The 11,817-nt window shown below is 42.2% G+C and overlaps 1 long non-coding RNA gene across 1 annotated transcript; it reads left to right on the top strand.

Annotated features, from left to right (window-relative positions):
• Positions 1 to 255: 255 nt before the first annotated feature.
• On the top strand, positions 256 to 8,887 carry LOC309665168. Its single transcript, XR_014266261.1, has 2 exons — positions 256 to 1,694; positions 7,112 to 8,887. It is a non-coding gene; the product is annotated as an uncharacterized lncRNA (long non-coding RNA).
• The last annotated feature ends 2,930 nt before the right edge of the window (positions 8,888 to 11,817 follow it).

The following is an 11,817-nucleotide window of genomic DNA, read 5'->3' as shown; positions in this document are numbered from 1 at the left end:
AAAATTTCTGCTCATCCCCTATGGCAAGCTGAACGAATTTCTTGTCAGTCACTCCGCTGCCCGCTCTCACACCCCCTGGGACTAGGCTGTTCCGTGAACGTAGGGATGTACCTGACGCTTCACTTCTGTAGCTTAGAGCCTGGGACGGTGCCTGGCACCTCATTGATACACTCCACAATCTTGTCTATGGTTCCATTCTTGTCATTCTCTGTTCCCCTCCCAGGCTGAGTCTGGCTGCTGAACTAGTTCACGGTCCCCGACCCGCCCATCCTGGCTCCTCTCCAAGCCCGCCAGCCTGGGGTGGTCTCATCTGGCCTGCTCTCCCCCTTAGCTAATTACCTCTTCATCAGCCTGATGCTTTCAGCACAGACACCACTGCTTCTGATCCAGGCAGGGTTGGTCGCATCCTGGAATGTCATACCCAGTGCTCGGGGACACAAACGTAGATGCGTGGGTCCCTTCCTTCCCACTCCTGGGCAGAGCTGTGTCTGGGTGGGTGCTACAGGACACACTGGATGTGCTCTCAGGACAGCCCACCAGCCCTGTTGCTCTCCTGTTTTATAGGGCAAGTGAGAGCAGCTTTGCCAGGAAAGCAAAAAGAGCCCGAGTTTCCACACCCGGTAGTCTGAGCATAAGTGCTGTTTCCCTGGGGGGGGGGGGTTTAGGGGGCTGAAAGGAGGGGGAGCCGGAGGCTCATCTCCAGGGAACCTGGTGAGGGTTCCTGGTGTAATTCATCCGGCAACCTGCTTGATGATACCCTTCTTTTAGCAATCATCATACTGCATGAAAATTCGGTGTTTACTTGTCTTTCCAACTAGTTTGAAAGATTTTTAAGGCGAGGACTCTGTCTTATTGACCATCATAGCTCCAACACCCAATGGGGCTTCAGGTACTTTACAGCCTCTGAATGAATCCGTGACTGAGGGACATGCCTTCTGAAGTGACGCAGGGAAGGAGCTGCCCAGCCAGCTTTCTGAACCCTCTGATCTACATGTGTTGACTGTCTGAATGCCCTGATGGTCTGGAAACCTCACTAAGAGCCGAAGGAGAAAACCTCCAAGTGGAATACAGGAAGTCAGGGTGAAGAATCACATTCCTTTCCCCTCTTAATTCCCATGCATGTGTGAGTGTATGTGTGTGTGTGCACTCGCTCGAGGGTGTGATTCTACACTGGCTTGGGTCAAGATCACAGACAATACTTGCATTGGAACTCAGAGTGAAACCAGATCAGGAGGGTGATTAACCCCAAGCATAGTCTCCAAAAGCATCAAGATAATCTAAAACATTGGCTTAGGTAATGCAACTACACCTCCCTCTTTAATGAGTTTAAAAGTTCTTTTTTGACATCCTGCATTTTGGGGGGGCATGTTTCTGTCTTTTGAGATGTTTGGTGGATGAGTGGGAAAGCCATGGCAACGGGGGAGCTGTTTACTTGAGAGCAGCCGCTCTGCAGCAGGATACTGAACAGTCCCCTGGCTTTTTGTCATAAAATCTCCAGCCAGGATTTCTTCCTTTCCTGCTGGGCAGAGCAGAACAACACACCCTGAAGGAATAGGGAAGGGTCGCTCTGACCTCATAGGTTCTCTTTTGACCCTGCTGTCAACCTGAGACTCCCTAAGCTGCTAACAGACGACTCAAGACTACTTCTGGTGAATGATGGAGCACAGATCAACAGCAGCCTTGGAATCTAAACGGTGAGGGTACCAGGGTGTTTCTCAGCAGGGGCAGGGCACCTGGGAATGTTAAGGACCACTTGCAAGAAAGGGACCCAGCCTACTTCGTCAAGACTCAGGACTTAAAACTGGGTGTTTGATTTTGTCCTCTCTTGAGAAAAAAATGAATATACTTAATATTATGTTTAGTGGGAAAAACACTAAGTTAAAAACAGTGAATTAAACTTGAATTGAAGTTTTAAAAAAGCATATAACTGCTTCACGCACTCAATTGCTTTTGAACCAAAAATGTGGTAAAGTTTTTGGAAATGAAATCAGTGTTCTTAAATCTTAAATAAAGCTGTTCTCTTGGATCAGTGCCCTCAGCTTCACTAGTCAGAATGGGCTTCCCATTGTAAATGGGCTGGTTTCCATGATGTGGGTCTAAACACAAACCTACCAGAACCACCTTACACCCATTATTTTTCTTGGGAAAGATACCTGCTATTCATTACAAAAATGTGGGTGAGATCACATTGATGACTAATGAATACCCTGTACTTGAAGGACTCCAATTGGATGGTGATGACTCAAACTACTGCTCCGTGTGATTTATTAAATGTCTAAATATCTAATGTAGAGACACATCCAGAGGAGATCAAATCAGGTCACCACCAGCCTGTGAGGGTACCTGCCTGGCCACATGCGTGCACACTTCCTATTGGATCAGAGGTGCACGGAGTGGTTTGGCCAGAAAGCTTCTCTTAGTCGGAGACATTTGAAAGGAGAGCTGACCAGGAATAACTTACTGAACCAAACTGTTAGAGATTAGTCATGCTTCATCTAGGCGTTTTGTGAAAAATATCCCACAGGAACACTGGCATAGTATTTAAACAGCACAGGAACCATTCTCTCTTGGCACGAGAGTTAGACTACTTGCATTTCCTTTAAATTAGCTTTGGTTGGGGATGGGAATTTGCAGAAAGAAATGACTAAACTCTCAGGCTCACCACTAAAAGTGGTAACGATCAACCTTTTTTTTTTTTTTTAACCTTCTGTACGGAGTTTTTCCCACATATTCTGAGCCTTCCTTCTACAGCTTGGTCATAAGGAGTCAGACTCCTGTCTGGAGTAGGTATACGTGTGTTTTGGGGTTTTTTTGTAGGAGCTATTTATTTATTTTTTAACTTTCTATTTATATCGGAGCATAGTTGATTAACAATGTTGTGTTAGTTTCAGTTGTACAACAAAGTGATTCAGTTATACATATACGTGTATCTATTCTTTTTCAAATTCTTTTCCCAATTAGGTTGTTACATAATATTGAGCAGAGTCCCCTGTGCTATACAGTAGGTCCTTGTTGGTTATACCGTAATTCAAAAGGACACATGTACCCCAGTGTTCATTGCAGCACTATTTACAATAGTCAGAACATGGAAGGAACCTAAATGTCCAATGATAGATGAATGAATAAAGAAGATGTGGTACATATTTACAATGGACTATTACTGAGCCATAAAAAGGAATGAAATTGGGTCATTTGTAGAGATGTGGATGGACCTAGAGTCTGTCATACAGAGTGAAGTAAGTCAGAAAGAGAAAAACAAATATCGTATATTAACGCATATATGTGGAACCTAGAAAAATGGTACAGATGAACCTATTTGTAGGGCAGGAATAAAGACGTAGATGTAGAGAATGGACATGTGGACACGGGGTTGGGGGAGGGAAGGGTGGGGCGAATTGGAAGATTAGGTTTGACCTAAATACACTACCATGTGTAAAATAGCTAGCTAATGGGAACCTGCTGTATAGCACAGGGAGCTCAGCTCTGTGCTCTGTGATGACCTAGATGGGTGGGATGGGGGGTGGTAGGAGGGAAGTCCAGGAGGGGATATAGGTATATATATAACTGATTCACTTCATTGTACAGCAGAATCTAACACAACATTGTAAAGTAATTTTATTCCAATTGAAAAAAATAGTAAAAAAAAAGTATATATATAGCAGTGTGTACATGGGCTTTTTATTTTCAAAGACTCGACCTTCAGTCAGCTAAAGCCACTTTCCCTAATCATGAAAGAATCCCGGAAGCCAGTCTTGCACACACTCTTGGGATGTTTCTGGTCCACATCTTCAGTGTATGGTGGGGAAAGTGACCCTGAGAGGTTCGCCTCAGGAGAGGGAAACAAGAAATTGATCATGTTAGGAATGGATCACTTAAGTGTCACCGTTCTTGGAAAATCCAAGAGCAATTTTATTTACCTTAAAAAGAATTAATTTGTAGATTAACTGTAGATTGTCAAAGCCCCATGGAATCAAGTGGGTGAGTCTATGATGGGATTGCTTTTTGGGAATCTAGTTGATGTCTATGTTTCTGCTGCTTGGGTTCCCCCTTAAAGAGAATGAACAGGTAATGTGTCTCCCCCGCAAGAGGATGGAGGTGACTGTGCCCTACACTTGGGTCTTCCTTGCTTGGGGAGCACCCAACAGCTTATTGTGCTTTGGGGCTGAACAGAAAGGGAAGCTGTCAGAAAGCAGGGAAAGGACCCCAAGCAGGATTTGTTTAAGGGAGTGCTGGGAGGCAGGCCAACTCAGACTTGCTTCTCAGGGAAATGGGGCGTGGACTTCCCCCTGTTTTCCTGGACAGCATTAGCACTGAACAACCCAGGATCAGGAACGGGGCCGCAGACGGGACTGATGCTGGCCTTCCCATTCGATAACTGCTGGCTTGAAGCCAGATCTCATTCACTTTAGAAAAGATAAATTATGTCTTTCATGTCAATAGGCTCAGTGATTTACCTGAGTTTTTCATCCAATGAATGCATTAAAATGCACCTTACAGCCAAACTGGAAATTGTAGCTGACTGGAAATTACCTAAAATCTCTAGATGGAGGGCAGGAGTGGAAGGGGGTCCACCCTACATCCATGCTTTCCTCCTTTCTCGGGGACAGAGTCTAGAGTTATGCCACATGGCCAGAGGCCCACTAAGGCACATTTCACAGCTGTCTTGTGAGAAGGATTGCTCTATGAAAGGTACACGTTTTAGCTTCTCCCTTCCCTCCATCCTCCTGCTGGGAGAGTAGCTTTGTGGCTTGGCACTGCAGCAGCCCCAGTGGGATGTGAGGCGAGGATAACAGCCTTAGCTTTCGGGGAAGTGAAGCACAAGTCTGGGGCCCTGATATTGGTGGAGTCACCTCACCAGAGGTCTGTGGGAGAGACTGCCTGGGGCTGTCTTTAAACAAGCTCAGCTGAGGTTGGAATGATCCTAGGGATAACGGAACCAAGCCATAACCAGCATGATGTGACTGCAAATATATCTGGGTCAAAACAAAATAAATATCCCTTGCCTGGCTCACAGAGAGGCAACTTATTTTATCAACTCACTGTTTCCCCTGTCATCTGAGCCTGGTGGTCCAAGAAAAGAGGAAATCACAGCCTCTGTGACAGTAACAGAGAGCAATAGGGCCTTGAAAAGCTGTCGAGCCTGACCCTCCTTGGGAATAAGTAGAGACGAGATCCCCCATCCCCCATTTTAAAGGGTGTATCCATGCAGTACAAAGAGATGGGCTTATTTCCGTGCATGTTGTCAGCAGTTTTCCCAGAGCTGGCCTTGCCTTCTGAGAGACGACAGGATGGAACCCATTAAGACATGCAATTTATAACAATTCATAAAGCATTGTTCTCTATCCCCAAAGGATGTTGCTGTCTTTTCTGCCTTTGCTCTCTCCCTTTTCCCCCTCCTCCCTGTCTTACTCTGCCACCTTCCTCTAAGCTTTCCACAGTCTCACCAGGTTGTGGTCACATCTCACAGTGACCCTGGCACTGTGTCCCCACCTACCTGGGGCTCCCCTTGGCTGCCTCCCAAACACGCATTGAAGAGCTGTGGTCATCGGGAGGCCCTTGTCCCTACTCTCCAGCTCCTTGGCCATGTGCATAAACCATCAGTTTGTATCATTCATCTTGTAATTGAAACTCCCTTTGGTTAAATTGACAGGCAGGCTCTGAGTCTCCCTGAACGGAGCATTCTTTCAGATCCTCTGAAAGAACAGGTGAGTCTCCTTGATCTCTAAGTCTTGTATCATTCCAGAACTTCTTTGATCCTCAAAGCTGCTTTCAGACCCGCCAGCTGGGGGCTGGAGGGCAGATGCTGGATCCTCTGACACCTTCCCGGGATAGCTGGGCCTCTAAGGGAGAAGGGACAGTTCCAGTGGTTTGTTTGAGGAAACACGAGATGGAAACAGGATGCCCGCCATCAAGCAGTCAGCCACTGCAGCCACCCTTGAAAGAGAAAGCACAGGATACTGGCCCCAGATAGCTGAGGTGCATATTAAAGGAATGATCTCAGTGAGCCCAGACTTTTGCATCTTCCCCTACATAGAAAAGTGCTAAATTCCTTAACTCGAGATAACTCGTTGTCTCTAATTAACCGTAATCTTTTGATGTTCCACTACCTGGTTTTGTTGCAAAAAACTCCTATATATCCTGGCTCCTCCCTGACCTTTTTGGGGCAGAGTCCCTCAGAGCTATCTGAGAGGCTGCCTCCCAGGCTTGAAGTCCTGAGTTTTGTCTGCCAAATAAATATAATTCTCAACTTTTATGTTGGACATTTTTTTTCAGTTGACCACACACTTGTAGAAGCCCTGTCCCTTGGGGGTCTTTCCCCCTCTCATTGGCTTTTCAAAGTATTTGTTCTAGAAGACAGGTCTCTGCTGATTAAATGAGGTTATCTTCCCATATTTTACACATCATCTAAGGGAAACAGACAATATAGGTTGTCTCGTGTAATTGTCCCAAGAGCCCAGTGAGGTTGATACAGATGAGAATGCTGAGGCTTAGAGAAATTAGTTGTGTCCAAAGCTGCACAGATAAACATGGCAGAGCTAGGTTTGAAAGTCACATCTGAGTCCAACAACGTCTTTCACAAATTGATCTCTCAGTTGACACTACTGGCTTCCCTCTATTATCTGTGGCCAGAGTACTTTTTGTACTTAGCACTGCTCTTGGGTCTTATCCAAAATTACACCAACTGAAATTAAAAATTACATGTGCCATACATAGAACACGACTTAATATAGAGGTACACCAATAGAATGCTACCGATGGATTAGGATTTTTAGCTAGAAAATTATCTGATTCAATTTGAAAAAAAAGTTGAAAATTGCTTTTTTTCTTTTCTTTAATATTTTAAAGTTAGTTTTAGAAACGCTTTCACGTGCAGTATTTCAAGTTGATTTTGCATCTCGCAACAACACTGTGAGGTAGGTAAGTCTGGTATTGCCATTCTTATTTTTGTAGCTGAGGCTCACATATGTTGAGGAACCTGCTTAATGTCCTGACAACTAAGAAATGTAATCTGGATCTCAATCCTCCATTTGTGTACTCCAATTCAAACCTTTTCATATACTCATTCATTTTTTCTCATTTATCTTACTTTTATATTTTCTACCACTTATAGAGACTGTACCAAGCGCCGTGAAAACAAAAACTGAGCAAGATCCAGCCTCATCTTTGAAATGGCTGGCATTCTAGCGAGAGGAAAGGCCGGTGATGAGATTGGCACAGCACCTCATGCTGCATGCTCAGATGGCAATTTGGACATCAGGGTAGCATAACCAGTGCTGTGGAGAGAGATTGGAAAGTGTCACTGAGCTTGTGGCATTTCAGTGGGCCAGTGGATGTGTTTGGGCAAAGGAGGTGATGAACGTTTAAATAAAGGGCATCTACAAAGGAACTGGCATTTGGTGGCCAGTGAAAAGGCCGTGTGTTAGGAGCTGCAGAGCACTCAGGAAGGTGAAGGAGATGAGAACAGTAATAAATATACCGTCTGGAATTGAGATGGATTGTGTGTGCCACACTTAAGGGTCTAGAATTTATCCTGTAAATCTGTGTTTGAGCTTTGCCAAATATTGGAGGCCTGTGGATCTATTCTCAGAAATCCATGAGCACTTTCTGGTTATGATGATATTTAAGCATAAAATATCACAGGTATATTCTGGATCAGATGGAGAGCTACCTTGGATGAACTTGACTCAGATCATACTCACTAGAATTTGTGCCACCGACCTTTTGTGTTGAGAATAGCGTTCATGCCAATTATGTCATGATGAGGTCATGAAAAGTTTCACAGGAGTTTGAATGGAGAACAGGTATGTGGAGACCAAGTCATTGCAGTGAACATGGGAGTATCACCTTGGTGTCATCAAAAGAATGTGGAATCTGTTTGTCAAAACCATAGTCACGTTGTGAAAGATGTCCTTTGCACAGCCTGTCCTGTTACCTACTGTATCATCACAGTTTATTGGCAGTAAGTGTTGGAGTAACGACTGAAGAATTTTTCCGTTCTCCTTGCAGAACGATTTATATTAGAAATCCAGCACATATTTAAGTAATGGAACAATGGCTGTTGTACTTTCAAGTGAATAAGACAATGTGACTAATTTATCCAGACATTTGATCAAAAGTGATTTTGAGGATTGCTTACTGGCGTTTTTGATTAACTATAAGATTATTCTGAACTAATAAACCACTTATTAAGATGCTAATTACTCTTTAATATACCAGTAACATCAAACAAGAATTCTTGGCATTGTTATTATTTTAAAAATGCTAAACATTAAATATAGAATTGAACCGAAGGCCATGTTTTCCTCCTCATCATCCTCATCATTCAGTTAGAATGAAACAGCACCAGTCACATTAAATACATGATTTTAATGTGATGTTGGTTTTGTAGTTTTATTTGTATTAATATGAAGTTGGATTTTCTTTATAGTTAAATAAGTATAAGAATATTGTGCTTACACATAAGTTTGTTTTTGAACATACAAAAATAAGAATAACAAGAATGATACAATATAATCCGAGACAACACTAGAGATGCAAGAATATTATTTTGTTCTTTAAAAAGGGATATGATCATTTCTAAGATTTAGAAGCAAGTAAGAGTTATAATCAGAGGACTTTTAATACATGACCATATCTTTGTTGCAGATAAAACATTGATGACAGTGTGGATAACACATAGGGAGGGAAGTTGGAAGGTGGGAGACTGGCTAAGAAGATGATACAGCAGTGGGGTGGGAAGAAGAGATGCCATTAATAGGCTTTTCTGCAACAGAATAAAACACATTTGTGTCTGGGGTGGTATCAAGGGTGTTGCTGAGATGGACCAGTAAGATACAGATTACACCACACACACACACATGCACGCGCACACACACACACACACACACACACACACACACACACACACACACACACACACCAAGCACCTCCTAGCTGAGAAAGCAAGGAGAAAAAGAATTGATGAGGGACCAATTGGGTGAAGCTAAGTTCCTTTCAGCTCTAACATTCCATATGTGATTCTGTGGTATAGAAATAATATTACGAGGGTTTTTTTTCCTTTTCAATCATTTGCATGAAGAACATCATATATTTTCTCTAAGGTCTTTTCTCAAATTAGTACTTTAAAAACTTTCAGTCAAAAATTAGCCATTGGACAGTTCTGGTTCCAGGTAAGATGGAGAAAACACACTCCACTCCTTTCCTCCCAGTGGATGAAATCAAAATGCTGAATAGAATGCACAGAGCAGTTATCCGATGATTCTGAAAAGCAAATATTAGCAGGCATATTGGGGGAGGGGAATCAAATGGTTCTAAGTATGATTGATCTGGTGGTGAATTCCTTTTCTTTCTTTCTTTTTTTCTTCTGTATCTCCCAGTCTGGACTTCAAGCCAATATGGATCCTGGAATGGTGCTCCAGACAAGGACAGACAGAGCTCCAAGGAAGACTGTCATTCTGGTCTGAAGAGTGGAAAGGAGGAGAGAGAGAGAGAGAGAGGAAGAAACCCCATACCTCAATGGATCCCACTTCTGTGGCTGCAATCCCATGTCAACTGTGGAGTGGGATCTGGGAAGGCATCTAAAACTCGAGGGAGGGAACATTTCTCCCTTCAGAGAATGTCTGAAGAGTGGGGGCAAAATCTTCATTATGTTTCTTTCCTCTTTCTGTCCTCCTATAGACAGACACTTGAGGTAAGTGTATGGCAGACAGGAAAACAAAAACCCTGGCTGTCTAGCCAGAGGGCCAGGAAGTCAGATGCCTGGGAGCCAGAAACTAAGGATGAGAATGAAAGAGGGGAGCTCAAGAAAGTGATGCCCCAACTTGTATATGAACTATTGGCCTCACCCCCACCCCCCAAGCGTGCATGGAATTGACCCAAAACAACATGCCAAAGTTTTGAAAACTATGGAGTAGACAATCCCCCAGGATTCAAACTTGCCAGTGAGTTGTGGAGATGCAAAATAGACCTGAATATCATTGCAAAGTCTTCAAAAACTGAACTGACATGAGAACCATAGCTCATAGAAAGCATGTTGGAACATGCATTCTGAAACACCTGCATCGATTACCTGGCAAAGCAAAAAACAAAACCTCAACATCCCCAGAAGATTTAAACATGGCCAATAGCCTCATAACAATATTCAAAATGCCCAGTATGCAACCCCAAATTACTCAACATGTGAAAAACCAGAACAGCCTAACAGAATCTCAATGGAAAGGATGATGAATGTCTGTCAACTCTAAATGACCAGACGTTTGAATCAGAGAATTTAAAGCAGCCATTATAACATGTTCCAAGAAGTAAGAGCAAACGCTCTTGGAACAAATGAAAAGACAGGAAGTCTCAGGAGAGAAATAGAAGTTATTAGAAAAGAGAACAAAATGGAAAGTTTAGACCTGAAAAATACAATAACAGAAATGAAAAGAATTCACTAGATGGGCTCAATAGAAGGATGGAGATGACAGAGGAGTTGACTTAAAGATAGATCAATGGAAATTATGCTTTATAAACAAAAGAAAAATGTTGAAGAAATCATCAGAGCCTCTGTGGAACAATATCAAAGGTCCACCATTCATGTCAACAGAGTCTTAAATAGAGAGGAGAAAAAGTATCCCATGGAAAAAAAAAAATTTGATGAAACAATGGGCAAAACTTCCAAATTTTGATGAAAGACATAAACTTACAGATTCAAGAAATTTAGTGAACTCCAGACAGGATAAATTTAAGGAAACCCACTAGACACATTAAAATCAAACTTGAAAAACTTGAAAAGACAAAAATTTTGAGAGAAACCAGAGAAAAATAATACATTATATATGGGGGAGAAAACCATTAGAAAGATTAAAATATTTTTATCAGACCAGAAGACAGTGGAAGTACTATCTTTTTTAAAGTACTGAAAGAAAAGTACTGTCAGCTCAGATTGTCATAACTAGCAAAAGTATCTTTCAGAAATAAAGGCCTAGTAAAGACATTCTCAGATGAAGACAGGCTAAGAGAATTTACCAGCTGACTTGCTCTAAGACAAGCATGACCCATTTGAATTTTCAGGTTTGAAAATTCTTTGTTGTGGGGGCTGTTTTGTGCATTGTAGGATGTTTGGCAGCATCCCTGGACTCTAGATACTAGATGCCAGTAGATGCTACCTTCCTCCAGTTCTGACAATAGAATATGCCTCCAGAGACTGCCCTTGGGAGGTAAAATAGCACCCAGTTGGGACCCACTGCTCTAAAATGAACGTTAAAGGCAAGTTTTCAGTTAAAACTTCAGAAAGAAGAGAAGAGCAACAACACACATAAATATATGAGTCAATGCAATAGATGATCTTTCTCCTCCTAAGTTCCCTAATATATGTATAGTGGCTAAAAGCAAAATCTTTAATAATGCCTAATGGGAATTTTCAATGTACATAGATGTAATACATGACAACAACAAGATAAGGTGAGGAGAGTAAAAGAGACATATATGGTGGTAAATTCCCACATTCTACCTGAAGTGGTAAAATGTTAATTCTAAGTAGACTAAACAATTGGTATGTTTATTGTAATCCCTATAGCAACCACCTGAAAGACTATATAAAGAGACATAGTCCAGAACCCAATAGATAACTTGATTAAGATTGAAATCTAAAAAATGTTCAAATACTTCAAAAGACAGTAAGAAAGGGGAAACAGAGAAAAAACAAAAGGAACAAGCAGAAACGAATAAAAAACCCAAACATATCAATGATTACATGAAATATATATGGCTTACACATACCAATTAACAGGAGGCCCAACTAAGTGTGGATTACAAGAAATCCACTTTAAACATAAA

Source organism: Balaenoptera physalus (genome assembly GCF_965194825.1).
Source record: "Balaenoptera physalus genome assembly, chromosome: 7".
NCBI classification, from domain to species: Eukaryota; Metazoa; Chordata; class Mammalia; order Artiodactyla; family Balaenopteridae; genus Balaenoptera; species Balaenoptera physalus.
Note: the sequence above shows the minus strand (reverse complement) of the source record. Positions and strands in the feature narration are given on the sequence as shown.